Source organism: Neopelma chrysocephalum, unplaced genomic scaffold (genome assembly GCF_003984885.1).
Source record: "Neopelma chrysocephalum unplaced genomic scaffold, ASM398488v2 Primary Assembly neopelma1_25, whole genome shotgun sequence".
NCBI classification, from domain to species: domain Eukaryota; kingdom Metazoa; phylum Chordata; class Aves; order Passeriformes; family Pipridae; genus Neopelma; species Neopelma chrysocephalum.
Window position 1 is genome coordinate 20,070,680 of NW_020897694.1, and position 22,346 is coordinate 20,093,025.

The following is a 22,346-nucleotide window of genomic DNA, read 5'->3' on the forward strand; positions in this document are numbered from 1 at the left end:
TAATTATGGATTTGCCATTTTTCAATTACAGTCTAAGCTGACCCCTGTGTCATTTTTATGTTATAGAAACCCAAATAAAAGTCTGTCAGAAAAAGAACAAAAAGGTTGGTACTTCTCTACAAGGCAATACTTCTCGACAAGGTTTGAATAAATTGAAAAATTTTGAAACAAATTTGCAAATGCATAAATTTGCAGATGTCATTTTTTATGTTTACCGTAGTAGCAATTCAGAAAAAAAAGTTAAAACATTTATTTTCCCCTCTTTTTTCTTTTTTAAATTTCCTTTACTTTTAATTTTGCATTTTAATAAAAAGCTAATGAAGGAACTATATGGAGGTAATGTGCTTATTCTGTGATCCAAAATAATTTCTGAATCAAAACCAATTTTGTTTAATTTTGTAAAGCACAATAAAATTATTAAAAAAGACTCAGTGAAGATGCAGAGCAATGTGTTAGAAAAACATTATTTTTAAGTGACTGTACAACAATGTCTATTTCACAGACCATGTCGTACAAATTATCAGAATGTTAATGCACAGTCTCATTAACTGTAGCCATAACCATATCAAGCTAAAAATTTAGCTTAAATATCAAACCCTGCTCAAAAATGAAATTTGTTGCAACATGGGGAAAGTAGGAAGTTTAAGCAAAATAAGTGAATTATAACAGATATTTGTATTATAACTTCTGTGGAACTAGAAGGAAGCAGTCAGTCAATTGAAATGAATGGTAGAGTATATAAAGGCGGTTCTATCAAATTTTCCTTCTTTCTTTCCTAAACCAGAATATTATATAGCAATAGAGATGGAGAACGTTATATCACTGGGGTTTTTTTGTTTTGTTTTTTTGAAAGGCAACTGACTTTATGAGGAGACATAGGTATTCAAATGAGATGCTTTTCTTTTTGCAGATATGTTTCTAAAAACAAGCACCATCATTTGACAATTATAGTCTTGGAGATGTCAGCTCCAGGGAAGAAAAATATTGAGGTAGCTTCTATGGGAAAAAAAACAAACCAAAAAACATATCTGATTTCTTCAGTTAATGGACTTCTAAGTGTTTTATGGTCCATTGAAAATTTTTCACCCTCACCTTCTGCTAACCTTAATTATTCCACAAGAATCAGTTACATCTCTCTCTTTCTCTCTTCATCCCAGTGTATGGTTTCATAAGACAATGGCTTTTCTTTCAAAGCCAGTTTGGAATAGCTGTGCCATGTTCTCCCTTTGATCATAGCTCACCTGCACAACAGCTTGAGCAGCAGCTGTAAACTGGCTCACTGAATTACCTACACCAGGAATATGAAACCATCTTGACCCCTACAATTGCATTCGGCTACATTTGTGGAATGGCACAAACAGGTACAAGATGAGGAGCTCATAAATTGTCTTTCCTGAAAAAAAAACATGTCATGAAATTTCATCTTTTACCCACTTGTTTTATCTTTCACTTCTCTCCTTGCTAACCTGACAGTTGACTCCAAATGCTAACTACCCTTTTCTGTCAAACTGATCAGTTAACATAAAGAACTGCATTTCATGGCAACTGTTCACAGTGTTTATATAGTATCAAGTTCGGTTCTTCTTTTTCAGACATGAAGAATATTTGAAAAAAACCCAAACATGCTTGCTTCCTTTTTTTCCCAAGTGTATTAGTGGAACTAACGAAATATGTTGGTTTCCTTCCAGTTTTGGTGGCATGTAATAATTAAAATAATGTAAAATAGATATGCAAAAGTAGAAGGAAGGAGATGGCTTAGAAAGTTTTACATCCAACCTCAAGTTGAATAGAATTTCTTATTTTCAGGATTTACATTAGTGTTGGCCATAAAATGATTGTAACTACAGCACAAAATTCTGTTAATGTATGAAGATATGTTTTATTTTATTTTTTTACTCAACACTCCACCTCCATTATAATGCCATTTATAAGCTTTAAATAAGTTTTGGTTGGCTTCTGACTCTTTTCAGTTGCAGGGCTATGACCTTCTTGGGATCATGAAAAACTGATGGGATGACTGCCATGACTAGAGTGAGACACTGGGAGACACAGGAAGGACAAGATTGGGACACAAGGAGAGGGAGTTGCCTGCATTGTGTGAGAGAGCAGTTGGAGCTCTGCCTGGAGGTGGAAGAGAAACTGAGGGAGAGTTTATGAATGAAGACTAAAACAAAAGCAAGTTTGCAGACACTAAGCTGGGAGGAGTTGGCTGATAGGTCACAGGGTTGTGCTGCCATCTAGAGGTACTTTGATGGGGCGGAGAAATGGACTGTCAGGAACCTCATGAGAGGTTCTCCTCAACAAGGAGAATGTCATCTGTGAAGAAACAACATCCTCTATCATATGCTAGAGTCTGTCCAGCTGGAAAAGAAGCTTTGCAGAAAAGAACGTGGGGATCCTGAGGGACAAGAGCAATGTGCCCTTGCTGCAAAGAAGGTTAATGGTATCCTGAACTGTATTATACAAAGTATTGCCAGGAGATGATCCCCTTTACTCACTGTATACAGGTCTGGGGTCCTCAGTAGAAGAGATGGACATACTCAAAAAAAGTCCCACAAAGGGCCACAAAGATGGAGTGGAGTGGATGGGAGTGGAGCACTTTTCATACTAGGAGAGACTGAGTGAGCTTGGATTGTCTAGCCTGGAGAAGAGAAGGCTCGAGGGAATCTCTTTAATCTGTATAAATATCTGAAGAGAGGGTGTAAAGAACAAGGAACCAGGATTTTTTACGGTGGTGCCCAATGCCAGGACCAGAGGCAACATCAGGAAACACTTTTTTACTGTCAGGGTGACTGAGCACTGGCATTGATTTTCCAGAAAGGCTGTGGAGTCTCTCTCCTTAGAGATATTCTAAATTCCTCTAGACGAAGTCCTCGACAACTGGCTTTAGGTTGCCCTGTTCGAGCAAAGTGATTGGACCAAATGACCTCCTGAGGTCCCTTCTAACTTCAAACACTCTCATTCTATGAATTAGGCTATCATATAGATAAATTTGTAGTTAATCTCTGGTTTCTCTTATATCTCCTGTGTAATAAGATGATTAGAAGCATTTTCCAGCATGACTATGACTGAGATCAAGTAGTTGTATTTTTGCTTGGGGAACTGGCACCTACTAGTGCCTTGTGTTTAAAGAAGTCAACGTAAGAGATGCATTACCCAGTTTCTTGAGAGTGCTATGGTCTGTTTCTCAATATAATCGTATAAAAGAGCATTGTATTACACTGACGAAAAGAAACTTGAGCAGCCTGCTGAAGCAGTGTCAAAAACAAAGTCTCTCTCCCTTTTGTTGTCCATCTTGCTTTCTCTCTCTAAAAACTGTACTTTAATGTGTTACTTACTGATTTCCATTATGCAGCCATTTGACAAAGTGTTCCTTTTTCATTTGGGTTGAAAGAGGTGCTGGTAAAAGATCTGGCATCTTCATTCACATACATGAATAATTGTTTGGATTAAAGCTGAGTTGAGCCCCAAGGGAGGATAAATGATAAACAGAGGTTCCATTTGATTATTAAACGGACTAATGTCTAATGTATTCTAGTAATATTTGGATTTATTCAAGTGCATAGAAAATAGATTTTTCTTTTATTCTATGATTAACATATAAGCAAAATCTCTACAATTATTTAAAGCCAAAAGCAATTATTGTTCTCCATTATGATATCCACTGACACAATATTAAGAAAGACATTGAAGACCTGAAATTCTGAATAGGCTTAATTTGGGCTTCAGAAGGGAATTGAAAAAGTCAGTAATAAAGAACTTACTTTAGGAACTGAACTTCATTTTAAGATTGTATATTTGCCTGCTTTTTCTCCCACTTTTGAAAGCACACAGTCAGAAGAAGATTAATTTATTGAGATAGGTAGATAACCCTAACCATTTTTAAATAGATGGTTTTCATGGTTTTTAAAGCTTCAAACACCACTTGCATCTTGAACAACTTGGGGAAGGCTGTCTGAGTATTGTTTGAAAAACAACAGGACCCTTTAATCAGGATGACAGCCTGGAAAAAAATGACAAATAATTCCTCCATGCAGATATTTTGAAATACTGTGTTTTGATGGGTGAGATTAAGTGTTTTAGATTGAGGACACTTCTTGCTTAGAGGGACAGTGTCAGCTTTAACATGTTTTTGTTTAAATAAAAGCTTTGCTTTGGTGCTAAAAACCACCTTATACTCAGACTTGACTTCTCTTCACAGTGTTACTTTTTCTTTCCCCAGTTTTGCAATACGTTACTAGTTTTAATGTTTCTTGTGTTTATGTTCCTTGTTTTAATGTGCCTCATGTTTTGAAAGTACAAGCAGGGGTGCTGACATATTCTCTTCTTTCTATTTAATTACCCCAAAGGAATAAGAGCATATAACACTGTCCAGAGAGCATCATCTTTAAATTCCTAGAGGGATCAAATTTGATATTCTTATAATGTCTTCCAGAATCATGAATGATAATTGAATAAATTATCTCTTGATTTTTGAAGTGAACCAGGTTTTAAATTCAACATACATTAGAACAAATTTTACATAATAGCCTGCTCATCATGCAGTTGATGACCCTCATCAACTGGAAGAAGTGGCATTCTGGACAACAGTTGTATTTTTTTTTCTAAAGGTCATCATTACTTTTTAAAACCTGTTGCCAGCTTACTGTACACTGAACACTGTTTTTTCAGATACCCTAAGAAGAGAAAGGATGGTGTTGTTGAGAGGAGTTAAAAGAGCACTTGATTTTGCCACAGATGACTTCTGTGATATTAAGCAAGTTTATTTTCCTCCATTATACTTAGTTTCATGTCAGAAATATAACACAACAGGATGCTACTCCTTTATTAGATTGTTGCGAGGCTATTGAAAGCCTAATCATTGCCCAGCGATGAAATCACTCAGCCAGGAGCAAAAGACTGGAAAGCCTGTTCCCTCATTTAAATTTGTTTTCATTGAACAATTGTTAAAGAATTTAATTGAAGAGAAGGATTATGGCCCTCCAGCCAGCTGCAGGAGGACACAGCTGAATCAGATTCTGCCCTGCCCTTTGGGCCAAATAACTCCTGCTGGCAATTTTTAACATTTACTGTGCAATACCCTAACCAGTAGATTTCTGTACAAAAATGCCATCAATAGTATCTTTATGTTCTAATTTAACACAGCTACTGCAAGCTGATTGTATGAACTAAAGACACTCATCATTTGAGCTTCTTCTTGTTTTGTAAATTAATAAAGGACTGACTACCTTTTAAGGATTTCAAGAACATAAACTATCTCCATGGTTTCCTTAATTTTCAGAAAAATAATTTTATCTAAACTTCAGAATATTTCTTTTAGTTCTGTAAACTCGTGCACAAAGAAATGTCCATGAATTCATCTCACTTCATCACTTTAAATATCTACAAAAGGAATAATATTAAATATTTGTGCACATAAGAACTTAATTTTCATGAAATCATCAAATATGTTTCTTAAAAGAAAAGATAAATAAGAAAACTACACTTTCTACTTTGATTTATTTCTGTACACTAAGATAGACATGAGATAGGGGTATGTATTGAGCATTTTGCAAGAAATTCAAGTGCTTCACTTATGTGTTCTAAGTATGATTATCAAGGAGAGAGGCTAATTAGCTTTATACCATGATTTCAAAATAGTTTTGCTTACTATTTGACTATTCTTGCAATAGTGTTTCTAGTTTTGAAAACATTGTATGAAAAATGGTTAATTTTTTTTCTCTTAGCTTTATTTTTTCTTTCATAATTAATACCTCACTCCTTGGGATTTTCTAGCTTACCATTGTTACACTTCGGATGTAAACCAAATGATGCCCAGAGTGGTTACATTTTATTTAAGACTTTTTAAAAACCTTTTGGTTCATTATAACCTGTAATTAGTGTCTGGAGAAAGAGTCACACACTCTTCTCTAAGAGAAATTCTTTTAATTTGGTGGGCAAAATAAGATATTTTGGCAAAAGGGTTTTATAAGAGTAAAATAAAACCAAGAAAAGGTATTTCACTAAAACATTCAGCGCAAAAAACATTCCACAGCGAACACCCACTACAATCAATACACCAGCTTTAGTAAAACACAATTAATTGGTTTTAAGTTACCCACAAGAGAAGGAAAAGACTAACAGAAGAAAACAGATTAAAAGGGGTAAAGAAAGAGAGAAGAAAGAGAGAAGGAGAGAGAGAAGGGATTAAAATTAAGGTCTCAGTTCAAAATACTTCTCTTGGGTATTTCTCAGGACATGTCTAGAATCATCCTCGTCTGCAAATACCTTCCAAAATAACACCCGAAGCATTCACTTTTTGCCTGTTATTGATGGTGCCTAAACCAGAGCAGCCTGAAGTTCTCTCCGGTTTAACCACAAGATTCACTATGGCTCAATGACTTTCAACCAGAGTGAGACTTAAGCATGTAGCAGTTCCTCTTGAGTCTTAATTTCTATTGGATAAAAAGAGATTCTCCATCTGGGCTGGCAGGCAGTCATGGACTGCTCCTGTGTATCTGAATGATTAGGGATAGAAGGACTCCAGGATGCAACAGGTGTGTTTCAGCAGGAATTACAGAGATTTTCAAATGGGATGATTGCATTCAACAGCATATGTCTGTTTATGTCTTTGAAATACAAGGACATGCATCTTATCCTTGCATATGTATTTTAAAATAAAATATAAAGATACTTTATTTATACTATATTTTTTGTAATATATACTATCTTATATTTATGCAGACCATATTAATTTTGTTGTTTGTTTAGGGTTTTTTTGTTTGGTTGGTTTGGTTGCTTGCTTTTGGATTTTCTTTCCAAGGATACTTATGTCTGCATTTTCTAAAAAATGAACATTTAATTGATAATTTTGGAAGCTGAAACTTTTGGATTTAAGTATCAGCTCAGGAATCCTCAATGGTGTAGTAAATAATTTTACTTACATTTATTAAACCATCAAATCCTTAGACAAAAACTAAAGAACTAACTCAAAAAAAGAAAAAGGGAAAAAGGGAAAAAAGAACTGACTCAACTTATCCTGTAGTTGAGGGCAATTGCGCTAGAACTTGTCAAGACCAGAAAATATAACTTGGAAGTTAAAGTAAAAAATTTCATATACTGTGTTATTATACTTTCAACTTGGATCAGAGATTATTTATAGACCAGAAACTCTATAATAAGAAGAATAATAAATTATTTTTTTCCTTAATCTTGGAGTAAGATTTTATAGAAAATGAAATGAGGGAATATCTGTTATCACTATCTTAACAGAAGGACACAGCAACTTGGCAAGTTGATGGACTGAAAAGTCTCTGTGTCTTCCTCTCTGTACTTTTCCTAGTATGTTTGTGATCGTTATTACAAAAACATAACTTATTTGGATTATAAATAAATAACTATCATTAATATCTTACTCCCTTTTAACACTTCCTGTAGAAATTTTACTGTTATTTCAATAAAACCATGTATAGATTGACATAATCCTGGCCAGAATTCTACATGGATCTTTGATCATGATCTCTGAGCATGATCTTTGCTCATATAGTTCTATTTAGAATAGAATTACTATTTAAATATAAGTTAAAAAGTTTGAGAAATCACAAGGGCTTTCCTTTTAATTTTACTCTAACTCCTCTACTTTAGTTTGTGGACATTACACTGTTAAAACTGTTAGAGGTGAGGTGCACAACCTTTTTATTCAGACTTGTATATCTTCTCAACAGCCCTTAATCATGAGTAAGTATCAGTGATCAACCCTCTATTTATAGCACTTATTTACAAATATTTTTAAACAGAGCTAATCTGATTATCTCTCTCAAAAGGCAGTTGCTTTAGAAAACTGTGGCAGGAAGAGCATAGCAGGGAACCATGGGAGTTGTAGTCTCCCGGGCTCTCATGCATGCTTAGACAATACTTGACTGTCATTGGATGGAAGATCACGTGACATGTAAGGCGCTGTATTTAAACCTAACCATTGGAAATAAGCGACAATTCTGCTCTGGCACTCGTCCGTGTCTGAGTGGGGTTCGTGCCCATGTACAACACCTCAAATGGCGCCCGAACAGGGACTTCAGCAGGTTACCGGGAACCAGGAGCAGTAGCTCTGGGGAACCTGTCCGGGGGTGTCCATATTTGTCAAAACAAACAGGAAGAAAAGGAAGAAATAAGCGCGCTGGGTTACCTCTGCAAAAAAGGACCAAAAAAGGAAAAAAAAATGAAAGTCGGAAGGAAAGGCTACAGAGCTTCAGCACAGAGGTAACTAAAATTGGCGAATAGGGGAGGGTGGTTTACCCATTAGGAGGGAATTTCTCCACAAATTAAACAAACAGCTGAAGCTATCTCTAAAATTTTACAAGAGCAGAGCATAAAAGTAGAAGAAAGCAAGTTAGAGGACTTGTTATATTGGATCTCCTCACATGAACCAGCATTACTTCTAAATGGACCTTATCAGATGACATCTTGGAGGAAAGTGGGGAGCAAGCTCATTGAAGGAGCCTGTGAAGGAAAAACGGATGCTCTCAGGCATTTGGCCACATGGAGGGACATTATCATAGCCTTGAATATACACTACAGAAGGGCAAGTGCACCCGAGAGGATGGATTCTTCCCCCCCTCACTCCTCTCCCCTCAACCCCCCCCCTTCAACATCAACCCCCCCACCGACAGCGTGGCCCGAAAACGTTAGCGGAGGGGGGATGCACGTTAGCCAGGGGGGATGGGGGGGAGGAGCCGGTAACGGTACAACGGCGGCTGCGTGTGGCGTGGAGGGGTGTGGCGCTAGGTTTGCGGCGCGGCCCTGTGCTGCATTCGCCCCCCCCACGCCTGCGGCGGGGAGATTCCCCGCCACGGCGGGCCCGGCTGCGGCGGCAGCGGGGCTGCTGCCGACCGGAGCCGCCGCGGAGCCACGCGCTGAGTGACGCGGGGCTGCTGCGGTGGCTTAGGCGGCTGTGCGGCCGGCCGTGCCGGGGTTTGCCGGGACTGCCGCTCCGACACGATTTGCGGCGGAGCCGCCCCACCCGGGCTTGGGGGGTGGCGGTGCGAGCGCGGCAGCAGCGGGGGATGCTGGCATTGTGCCGGCGCCCATGCCACTGAAACCGTGCCGTGCGGAGCGGCGGGGGGTGCTGCTACAGCCGGGGACCCTTACAAAGCAGCGCCGGCCCCGGGACCGTTACGGGGCGACCCTGTGGCGGGAAGAGCGCAACCGCCTTGCTCCTGCTGTGGGGCAGGGGTGGGGGTGCCTCTCCAGCCTGCGGCCGTTGCACAGTTAAAGTGCCAAAGGAGAGCGGCAGTGGAGGTGCCGCCATGTTGCCCCTGCCGCACGGCTGAAGAGAAGCCTTCACTTTTCCCGCCACCCCCAAGTTCAGGCATTTTGCCGGGAAAGGGGGAGGATGGCTATGACAAACAAATAGACAGCGAACCAGAACGCTACAGCTTTAAAATTTTTCGCTATTTTTTCATTAATTTCACAGCAGCTTTTAAAATGAAAGTTATTAGAAGTTATTAAATTCTCAAATACATCCGCATACATGCAATTATCGCAACAATGCTATTTATATAATAAGTATAGAATCTTAAACATACATTCAAACATTCTCAAAACATTTTGCTATCACAAAACAACATACATAATGTAAACAAGAGTACAAAATAGCTGCTTGTAAATCGCAACTACCTAAGAGACTGAATTAAACCTGGTTACAGTTGCTCTAACTGATGTTATTAGAAATGGAGACTGTAAAACGTTCCAGAAAAATTCAACAGGTCCAACAATGAAATCTCCAAAGAAAACTACAGAACAAAAGATTATCTTTAAAACCTTCAGCCAAAAAGCAAAAGACACTATGACATGGAGTGACTGACTGCTATTACTTCAAAAACTACAGATTCACCTGAACCTCGTATCTATTCCTGCCCACCTTTCATCTGAAATAGACTAAATGGTTATTAACATGTTTGCCAAGATTGTTTTTAAGGATAAAGAACAACTACAAGAAATGAACAAGACACTGAGACCATCTGCGTCTGGAAAAACAAAGAAGGACAATTGAGCAATAAGGTACAAACCTTGGACCAGGACTCTATATAAGTGTTACAACTTACTCATGTACTTAGCACATTTAAGTTGTTTTGTAATTAAGCTATGGATGTCATAATTGATTCATGCTATGCTACAGAGTTACTCTCACATCTTGAAGCCTCCTTTCTTTGAGATTTCACTAACCTTCATTTACCTAGAAAAATACACATCACATAATTCCTTGTTAATCACACAAAATCTCTTACATAAGACACATCCATTCACACAAACTCCAAGTAAAATAATACAACAACACACAAGAAAATGCTTCAAAAGCAAAAAAGAAGGGTGTCAGTGTATAACCTCCGGGAACACTTATAGAAACATCATATGTTCTAAAATTCTTAAACTGTGATGATGCAAACCATAGCAGATATAAATACTAACAAAAAACTAAAATACTTTCATCTTCCTAAACACCAGTTATGATTAAAAATTCAATATCTAAGCAATGATCAAGACCAGTAGATCTCATAACTTGGGGGGAGATATATGCCTGTGTATCAAAAAGTACTAAATCACAAAGGATTCCTTCTAAATGTATCAGGCCTTATATTAGCCCTCCCCTTTAACAGAAACAATCATCAGAAAAAATGAGTGAAGAAATTAGATTAAAAGAAACATGACCAACAATAGTAAAAGGAACACACCACACAGTGAAAAAACATGGTATAAAACACACACACACACAAAAAAAAAAAAAAAGGGGGAGGAGGAAAGATATGGGTCTGTTCTATATGTGTGTAAATCTACATTAACATTTCTTTAAAACAGGGATAATCACAAAGAAGCAATAAATGATACAACAAAAACAAAAGAAACACACAAACGGTAACCAATACAAAACCAAAACTCCCGGAGTCAAACACAATAAAGGGTTTAAGAGTGCATGTGTAAGGAGAGAGTGAAACGGTGGCCACCTGAGTATGAATGAGAAACTTGAGTGGATGCATGTATGTGTGTGAGCACATCTACAACCCGACACATTACCCTGTCAAATAAAGATGATGCCATTGCTCAAGGTCACCCTCAGATAAAAGGTTGTACATATTCTTTAAACAGTCCAAAAAAGGCCTTGTGACGGTAGGCCCTGTTTTTTGTAATTAGTTGAAATAAGATTGGTTGTAACAAGAATGTTGAAAATGTATTGCTTCTCAACTTGTTAATAAAAAGGGGGGAGATGTGGCAGGAAGAGCATAGCAGGGAACCATGGGAGTTGTAGTCTCCCGGGCTCTCATGCATGCTTAGACAATACTTGACTGTCATTGGATGGAAGATCACGTGACATGTAAGGCGCTGTATTTAAACCTAACCGTTGGAAATAAGCGACAATTCTGCTCTGGCACTCGTCCGTGTCTGAGTGGGGTTTGTGCCCATGTACAACACCTCAGAAAACTAGTTTTTTAGAATCTTTAATTTCTGACTCTCTCTCTGATCTTTACAGCACAATTAAATGTACCTATTTTTCAATGAAGCCCAAACAAAGATGTGCCCATTTCCTCTCAAAACAAAACAAAACAAGAGTTATATGATTTATTGTAAGGACTTTTTATTATAAATTTCTCATATTCAATTTTTAGGGATTTTTTTCAGCCAAAATTCTACCATTTTTCCTAGAATTTACAGCTAGTGCAATTGCCATAAAAAGAAACCTTTTCTTCTGAGTAGTTCTACATTATCAAATAAAACAGGTCACATTCATAAATTTTGCATAGGTACTGTCGCAGTACTGCACATCAGGAGAGGTGTAACATACTATTGGACTGTTAAAGCAAAACCAGGAAAAGTTACCTCAAATATAATGTCCCTTGGGCAACCATCATGATATCAGAACTTGTTTAAATATTTTGAAATGCCTGCAAACTCACACTGGATTATTGGAACCTAATTTGAGATTAATGTTTCTGATGCGTGGTGAGCCCATTTTCCTAGAAATGCTGATTAAAAACTTCTCCCTTACACAAAATGACACAAGCCAGAAAAATACTCGGAGCTATTTTTACCTTTAAAAAGGTGTTTTGGTCCTCAAATGAAGAAATGCAGAGAAAGAAGGAATGGCAAGGAGAGATGAATTTTTTTCCTCTTTATATAAAGATGAGAATTATGCTTTTGTCAAATCCACTAATTATTAGATTAGAAATTATATTTAAGTATATATTTTAAACTCGTTATATTTTCACAGTTTTGAACCTGCTCTTACCATTTCTGTTTAATCAGAAAAGAGAATTTTGTAACTGAAACTTTAGGTTGTAACATAATTGCATCATTCCAGATAGGGATTTTAAAGGAAATGCATTTACTAAAACTCATGATAAAGCAGCAAATGTTAGCAATACTGACATAAACATAATGTTTGGACTCTGAGATTACTAGCATCTCAGACTGCCAGGGAACCTCCTTGCATCTTTATCGTTATCAAGGCCCGAGGAAATTTGCAGTTTGGTTCTCGTCAGCACCACCAACTATTTGTGTAGAGGTCACTGCTGAATGGCAACCAAACGGCAGGCAACACTGAACAGCTGCCTCAACAGCTTTAGCAGTGTAGGGGGTGAGAGAAAGTGAGAATTGAAATCTAGGCCTCCTGGACACTGCACTACTGAATATCCCTTCTCCTTCCCCCTCTCCCCTTCCCCCCTTTTTATTTTTTTTCTTTAATCAGAGGTTCACTGAAAGTTTGAAAGGCTTCAAGCGTGAGGTCAATACCACTAGGTTGCTTAGCTGCTTGTCAAATACTTCAGAGAATATAACAAATTGCAGATAGTATATGAATGGATTTTCTAGATGGGACCAACATGTTTTTATCACATATGACATCTGAATGAGGAACTGCCTTCTACAAATATTTGATGCAAATGAGTGTGCTCTCACATGAGGAGTTCTGCTGATTTCTGTGAGACATCTTGCATACATAATGATTTGCAGCATTGAGACAGTTCTGTGGCCAGTAAGGCTCAGCTGGAAGCTTGTCACGGTTGGTTCTAAATTTGTGCAACATAGGATCAGTCTGTGTGTATTTTCTACAACTTTGTATTTGGCTTGAAGTCATATTTTTAGCAGATTGTTTGAGATAAAAGCAATAATGCTTTTAATTTATCAATTTTTTGACATGCTCTTAGTTTATCAATTTATTTAACCAAAGTAACACAGTATTGAAAATTTATTTTTGTTGTCTTTTTTTAATTATTATTATTATTATTATTTTGAAAACATAGCCTAAATATTTAACCTATTTATATTCTAAAGATTCTATGCCAAAGCTAATTGAAAATTAAAGCTTAAATGTTTTCATACCATAAGTTGAGGGTTTCAGCAGTTCATGTGTTCTTAGCAGACAGTCTTTGAACTGGAAAGATGCTGAGGTGGACCTACATTTGGCAACACCAGTGCATGTCATATGCATTTTACTACTTTTACAGCTCTGATTCAGGCATCCACAGGATAACATATTGAATCCATTTCTTTGTGAAAGCTGCTCTTGGAAAGGAAGGACTTTTAATTCAATGTGTGTGTTGAGGAGGATAAGAGTACCGGATGCCTGAAATTAAGTTTGTCTGTAACCTTCAAGGCAATATGCAAACTAATGAGATGTAGAAGAATTGCCACTACATCTGTTACCATTTGCTCACATTTAAGATTAACCTTTAAAAAAAATATTCTTATTATGGAGCCCTATTTGCTGAAAATAATATAATTTGTGCATATACATTCATGCTGCGTATTTAGTGTTTGAGGAAAGCAACTAAATGGGATACTTTTCTTCTCCTTTATATTAATATTTAATTAAAAGCTCAAGAGAATCACATTTTGTCAGACACTCTTTTAGCCATAGGAAAAATATATCTACAATAACACTTTTCTTGTTTGATTTTTTTTTTGGGTCAACTTACTTCCATACACAGACACACACAGATACTGCATTCCATGATAGGGACACAATGCTGTTAACAATTTTTATGCTTGAGGCCAGGGAAATTGTATCACACTTGCTTTTGACTCCAGATCAAGAACTGTAGCTGTAGCATGACAGAAATAAAAATAGAGAAAAGGCTTTGAAGGTTTGAAATGCTGAAATTGTTAAGTCTGGCTTGTTAAAGTGGTTTCTTGTTCACAGTAGCATTTGCTGCCTTGCTAATGATCTTCTGGTTGGGACAGATCCAGCCAGTGTATCTACTGTTCATTTAAACTCATACAGAAGTTTGAAATTTGACAATAAACTATTTCACTAATACTTCAGCATGGGAGAATTATGGGGAAGTGGGGGTGGGGGGAATGGGGGAGGAGAAGCAAGCAAAAAAGAAAAAAACAACCAAAAAACCAGTATCGTGAGATGATAAATTTTACTTAAATGAAATTTTAATAGAGCAGAATGTTTTATTTAAACAAGTGGTTCCTAACTCAAAGACTACCGTAAAATTAATAATCACGTTCTCCACTTATCACACAGTCAAAATTCCCGATGGAATTAAACTCTTGTGGCATCTAACAGTGTTTGAAGTTTTACATGTACCTGTCTTTAAAATACTGTAAAAGAAGGGGAAATTACACCTTACAACTGTGTAACATGGGCAAAATAAAACCATAATGCACAGACACCCTAATTCACAGATCAGACAGACAAAAGTGTCTGTTTTCAAGTAAATTAAAGACTGTATAGTAATTCTCAAAAGTGCCTCAAGTCACCCTTCTGTTTGCTTCTGACAAATTATTATTCTAGAGGCCAAATCTTCTGTCAATGATTTATGGACATTTTTAACATAATCATTCCAAATAGAAAAGGGGCTTTGCCACAGGAAAAAGTTGAGACATCTGGAAATGATATTACTCTTACTGATTCCTAATATTTCTAGAGGAAACTTCTTTACTGGTCTGTTCCTGTCCCTACTGTTCTTCTACTGCAGACACAAAAAACTCCAGCTTCAATTTCTTTTGACTTTTTAGGAAGGTGGATCCACTAGACAGCAAAGCAGCGAGGAAGACAGCAACTGCATCATTGTTGAATACACTGGCATTTAGGCAAATGGATGTAGCAGATCAGCTATAGCCAGTTTGCACAGCATTTGTATCCAGATGGAGTTTTCTATCACTCTCTGAGATAATTGCTCTGCTCCCCTGAAATCATGTGTGTTATAACCGAAGGGCTGAATTATGTCTCACTAGTGTAGTGCTTTTATAGAGGAAAAACAAAATAATACATTGCTTGTTCTGGGTGCTGTAAGAGATGAGGTCTCTGAAGCGCAAATCCTGCCAAAACACATGTAGAGAAAAAGCAGCCAAGGCTAGTGAAACCTTGTCTGCATTGTCTTTCTCGGAGTCATTGCCACATCCTTAAACTTCAAATAGGGTTTCCTTTAGAAGCAGGTAGATGTTGCAATCAAAAAGACAGCCAGGTAGAGAAGGTACATTTGTTCAATAGAGGTAGTCAAGGAATCAGAACCAGGAGTGAAAAGGGGACTGAATTTCTGGAGGGGGAAATGTGTTTTTAAGAACCTGTGGCTAACAAAAAGCTAATTTTATAGTCATTACATTTCTATACCCCAGGAAGCCTCATTAAGTAACATTTTAGAAAGACCAATGAGCTGTACATGTTAAGATTTTTTTCCATGCATGAGGTACATCATGACAGAAAGCCCTAAGGTAGTCTTTAAAATACAACCTGCATGGGTTATGATGAAGACAGATGAGAATTGGGGTTTTCACGCATTGTTAACCTCTAAGAGGTAACAACTAAGGCCAAAATAGACTATGACAGTCATCTGGATTTGTATCTTATTGTAGGTATAATGGAAAGCTGTTAATACAGGAATAATTTGATCAAAGTGATAAGCTTGGAAAAATAGAATGGAAGAGAATAGAACAGAATACTTGATTTAGAAGGAACCTACAGTGACCATCTGGTCCAACTGCTTAAATCTAGTCCAATTGCCTTCATCTTGTCTAACAGTCTAGACATGTAAGAAGAATGACAAAAGATGCATCCAGCATACTTTTGAATGGATGGAAATTGAACAAGATCATTTTGACAGTATTGAAAAATAAAAGATCATACTAAATAAAACACATGACTATGGACTTAAAAAATAATTTTACAGGTGTAGGATAAAACCTAGATATGTAAAAATTATATTGATGCCACATTATTTCTTCTTATTTAGATGCATTGCTTCAGGTGTCCCACAGGAAATACTTTATTATTATTTAATTAACAGGAATTTACAAACATTTTGAAAACATTAAAATTTGGATTTTTTTACAAAACAAAAACTGAAGAAAAATGCCTCAACTGGCATGACCTTATAATTCTGATATCAATTTTATTTATTTCCCTGTTTAGTTTGGTCCACAACAGTCCACCCGTAGCAAAAAAGAACCACTTGAGAATATTAATTATTTAACCTATTTCTATAATTCATAACAGCACTGAAAATATACCTATGAAATTATGCTTATACAAATCTAGGAGAAACATTTCTGTCATTTTCTTGAATGGAATGGAAATATCCACTACCTTTTAGGATCAGCCTGGCCTAGCTTTAAATGCACATCTGCAATCAGGCACAGGTGTCACAAAGTGGAGATACCGAAACAACTAACTTATATAAGGGATTATAAAAATGTTTATCCCTGGAGATATATCTAGTTGTTTATGCACTTCTTTCTTTGTAAGTGGAAAATAATGTGGATCATTAATATCATCTGTCTGTGAATTAGGGAGATTTTTTGCTTACAGAAACAGTATAAGATATGAACAAAAAGGCTTTGAGCTGTTATGAAAGTGAAAAATGATAAAAATGTGATACAGAGATCTTCAAATGGCATCTGAAAAACAGTATCATAAAATCATATGTTTTTTCTCCTTCCTTCCTTCACCCATGTTTTCTTAGTGGTTATTTAAATGGCTCGGGATCTTCTAAGGCAATCAACATCCACAAAATAATCTTTCTGTATCCATGCATTAGTTAATAGTCATCTAATATGTTCCTAATTGCAAGGTAAGTAATGCATTTTAGAATACATTTTTCCCCGGAATGACCTTTAGTATGCTCTCTGTGTGTGTACACACACACACATATATTATTCATGTACTGAAGCACAGCTGAATGCAGGAGAACAGGGATGACATGAACAGGAATCCTCACTACTTGCAACATTTCTATGATAGAAAGAACTAAATTTATAAGGAAATCATACAAAGTATGTGGTCTATAAACTATAGGTTAATTCAACCTTTGACAAAGAGAGAAGGATTCCTTTTTATTTCTTTAAGGTTCCAAATAAGTACATGATAGCCTGTTTGCATCTCCACAAGTCATAGCTAACCCATACTATTGGAATTCCTTTGACATTAGCTTTGTAAAATCGTCTCTATTTCAGTGACACAGCAGATAAGCTTTTAAAGAGGTCTGCCAGTACTCAAGTTTTGATATTTATACCTCAGTAAAAATATTGTAAACTTATTATATGAGCAGAAAATCAGTAGGCATAATGTATGTTTCTCAGTTCCCAACTTCTGCTTCAATTAAATTACTGCCTGAAGAAAATTATAGCAGTGACTTACTATTCTCTGTTAAAGTAAATGGATATATCCCTCCATTACAGAATAATCCCTAAATGTCCAAAGTTGAGTCTACAGCTCAGAAAGTTAAGCTTGAATACTTCCAAAAGTGACTAGAGTTTAGTAGTTTTGTTTCCATCTCCTTTTTGTCTTTGTTTTTCCCTTCCTAGGTTTCTTCACACTAACACTCTGGTGATTGATGTTTGTAGAGCTGCTACAAAAGATACTTTAGGTGCTTTAGAATACAGCAAGTTCAGAGTTTTGAAAAAATATGTTTTCTACTGGATGCTCGTTGCATATCTAGCTAAAATATTTATGATGATGTAACACCTTTCTCACATATGGAGACAGGATTGATCCAACAATGTCAGAGGGAGTCTATACTGCTATTGTAAGTCAGTAAACGGATCCATACCTAGATTATATATATGGGAAACCACAAACAGTTCTGAAAGCCTGTTTCTTTTAAAATCTAAAAAAAAATGACATTGGAGGTCAGACTCATAAATTCAACTACATCCTATGTATAAAAAGACGGGGAAAACAAAGAAACTGTATGTACATTCCCTTATTGCATCACATTTCTTTTGCTTTGTTGTGAATAGCTTCACATGACAGCGAAAAGAAGAAAGAGTATAAAAAGCTTTCAAATTATTATTCAGAAAACAAAGCAAACACCATTAGCATGAATACACATTGTGAATGCACTTTTGCAAATACCAGCTGAGTAGAAAAAAACTAGTACACTGTAACTGTTTTCCAAGGTTTTATGTTTTATAAGGTTCTAAAGGTTTATAAGGTTCTAAAGATTAAAAAAAAAGCCTTTGTATACTTTGATATATGAAGGAGAGGAAAAGAAAAAGTTCCTTTTGTCTTCATATATTTACCGTGCCCAATGTAACTTTGTTCAGGTGCTTCACTCGGAATTGTCAGATCCAGTTGACTATCCAGAAAATTAACTTACTACATAGTTTCTACCCTGCTGATAATTTATTATTCTTGACCTGGGGGGAAACAGTCATGATTTAATAGTGTCTGAGTATTGGCAGCTTGAAAATATTAGGTTATTCTAAGGAGTGGTTTATGAATTATCATTTTGAAATGGTTTTAAATTGACAAACTGCTGAAGATTCCATTTGTTTTCATTTCACATGCACACATACCCTCAAGTGAAGTTAGATGAAAGCTGAAGTTGAAATTAGCAGTAGCCTAAGGGCATTACTGTAATTACTAAGCCCTTTAAAATATATCAGTATCATGTCTAATATAATAAAAGTAGAGTCATAGCTGTAGCACAATTAAGAACAAGAAACTCTGCAAAAGGTTGTCAGATTCTGTTAGTTGATATCAGAGCTAAACTAAATGCATTATTTGTGTGATTACGGTTACTGTTCTTATCAGCAAATCATCTGCAAAAAGAGGTCCTTTAATAGGTCTCACTATTTTTTGCTTGGTTTGGTTTTGGTTGGTTGGTTGGATTATTTTTTTTTGTTTTTCCTAGAGAAGTGAATTAACACAATGAGTAACATAGAAGCAAAGAAAAATTGAGATGTTAGGTTTCACAAAATTAAAAGGTTTTATCTCTTGGATCGTATCATAGAAATGGGCCTAATATTTCATATTAGAATTATTAATAATTTGCAAGTTAAAGGGATTTCTTGGTCCTTCTCTGCACTAAGAAGAACTACTGAGAGCAAAATTAGGCAAACTTTCAAATGGAATGAGAAAAGAATTCATCAAGATTTTGGTAATCAGTGTCCTGAGATTTTGAACTGATTTCCAAGCATTCATATCTTTTCAGGGACAGACAAACACATATTCAAAGTCTGCTGTTGTGGTAAGGAACAGGTTGCAAGAACCTAAATCAGGTCCATACAAGGTTCTTTTCACCAGGTGATACATATGCCCAAAAACAAGGCCAGGACAGCAAACATACCAGTCTGGAGAATGCAGGTGTTTTGTAGAAGGGGGTGGGATACACAAAAGCTGTTAAGCAGAGCATCATACTGCCAGATGCCAAAAGCAACAAATAGATTTGCTTCATAATTAGGGAGTAGTGCATACTGTTATTCAGTCTTGCAGTGCAGTTGTCTATCTCCTGGAGAGCTGAGTGCAGCCAGGTGGCTGTTTCCAGGCTTCAGTTGAATGAGAGTGTGTGTGGCAGCACTGATGAATCCCTTTCAAGTTATGTCTATTTTGGTCTTCTGAGCTTGAAATGCCCCAAACCACAGAACATTTTAACTACTCATCTTGGTATTTTTATGGTTTGGAGGGGTCTGGTTTTGTCTTTTCTGTTTGTTTGTTTGTTTTGTTGTTTCTCTTTTATATTTTAATATGGAAAAACATTAAAAAACTAAATAAAGCTGCCTTTGCAACAAGCACGTAAAAAGCCCTGAAAGGTATCAACATAGAAGTAAAACATTTTCTTCCACTCAATTATTGCACAAGGGATACATTTAGTTCAGGATGTTCAACAACTCCAAAGAGAAAAGACATCTGGGTTCAATTCATAAAAGCCTAGGGCAACTAAACAAACCTTCTAAAATGACATTGAAGCAGGAGGAGAAGGTGATTGTTTCTATGACCACAAACAAAAAACTCATCCATTATGCAGAGACTAACAAAAAGATATAGATACTTAAAAAAATTGAAGTAATTAAGGAATTTTCAAGGCAGGGAAAAGGAATAAAGGAAATAACTCTGGTAGGTTGCTTTTGTGAGAGCGGTGTGGTTGTCTTCAATCCTCTTTATTGTGTTTATAGAGAGAGGCAGACATGTTAAAGTAAAGATTAGCCTTAGGAAAACGTCTGGAAACTACAAAGTGTTTTAACTACATAACATCGCTATACCTCACCAACTATCCAAACATACCATTCAGGTGAATACCTTCACTCTGCAATATTTAGTATTCTCTTTCCATTATTGATTTCTGTGAAAACACTCTCATATTCCCAACTATTCAAAGACATGCTGTAGGATAATGTCTCTTTGATCACAGGGGTCAGCAGTGGTCAATATTTTTGTGTTATCAGCAGAAAAAAGTTGAGTCATTAATCCTTAATTTACGTAACTGCCAACTTTTTTTTTTTATATAAATCTTTCTGATTAATATAAACAACAACATTCAAAAAAAGATGAGTATACAGAGTCATTGGTTAAATGACATATAATCAGTATGTAATTTCCCTTCAGAGCCATTGTTATCCTTTTATATTTACAAGTTTTTAATGTTCATAGTGGCAAAGAATTTAAGAGCATGAAATAGACCTATATAGCATTTAATAATATTTGGCCCTACTTTATTTCTTTAATCATCTGGTTTCCAATCGTGTACTGTTTTGCTTTTTCATTTTTTTTGGTTGTAATGTCTCCCTTCAGATCACCTTAATACAGAATAAAACTTAATTTTTTTTTCTAAAAAATTTTAATGTGTTTTTTCTCCGTCAAATACACTCATACAGCTGTCAAATACACTGACAAAATTAAATATATTAAAAATTATTTTCAAGATTTATTTTCTCTTAATGAAAAGCAAATATATTTAAAATTGTTTCTGATATTTACTTTCTCTTAATGGAAAGCATTTACTGAAATACAGAAATTTTACAAAAAAAGCTGTGCGGAACCTACTCCCCCTACTCTCCTGTATAGCATGTCCTCATGCGCTCAAGGAATACAGGACAGCAGATTGACCTTCAAAGAAACATTACATGAGACATGATCATCTTAATAAAAGCATGAAGGAGGGAAGAATAGAAAATTGTTAAGTTCTCCAAAGGAATGAATTGGAGCTGCATCTAGTGTTCTTATTTTGCACTGGGGTGAAATACCTGAAGATTAAGAAGTTGTAATTTGCAGTTATTCTCTCTCTTTGTTCTACCATGTCCAAGTCGAGTGAAGAATGTGCCAATATAGCATTACTAAGCCATACTGCTGAGGCTGTCAGGCACTAAAATGGAAATATCTAGTACAAAACAGATGTTCTATCTCCTAAATTATTTACTATTTACTTTCACAAACAGCTAGAAAAAAGTTAACAAAAATATAAAACATAAAATAAGAGGAAGAGAAAGAAAAGAGCACGTGGAAAGTAATATTGTAACTGTAAGCAAAACTGAGTAAAAGAGAATGAGATGCACTAAAAAGCCCAGATAACAAAAATACTAAAAGTATTGATAAATATTTAACAAAATAGAATACATATTTAGCTATTTATTGTTCTATTTATGAAAAACATGAAAATATAAAGCACACAGGTATGCTTCTCTCACTGGGAATTCAATATGCAAAAGATGTGTGAGATTAAGGTCAAATTCAAAACATTTAAAATGCATAAGAGACAGTTCAAAATCCAGATTCCCTAAAGATCTCTAAACAAGGGTTCTTGGTTGATTATATAACTTACGAAGAAATTTAGGCTCTGTAACATTTTAGAATGAAGGGAGCTTCAGCTCAGAATGCTTTTGATATTGACTTAAGATACTGAGATTTTATGACTTTTATGATATTTAGCAAAACATTTACTTGAAAAATATGACACAAGAGCTTGGTTCTTCTTACTTACCTAAGGAATGTACAAATCTCACAGGAGATCATTAAGGACAACTAAATCTCTCAGACTGAAAGACGCAGTTGATTCTTCCCTCCTGGCTCCTCAGAAGCAATAGTACTGTTTTTTTCTGGTCTGATGAGATTCCTTTCCCCAGAAGGCCCCTATATATGAAGATGAGCCCTCTCT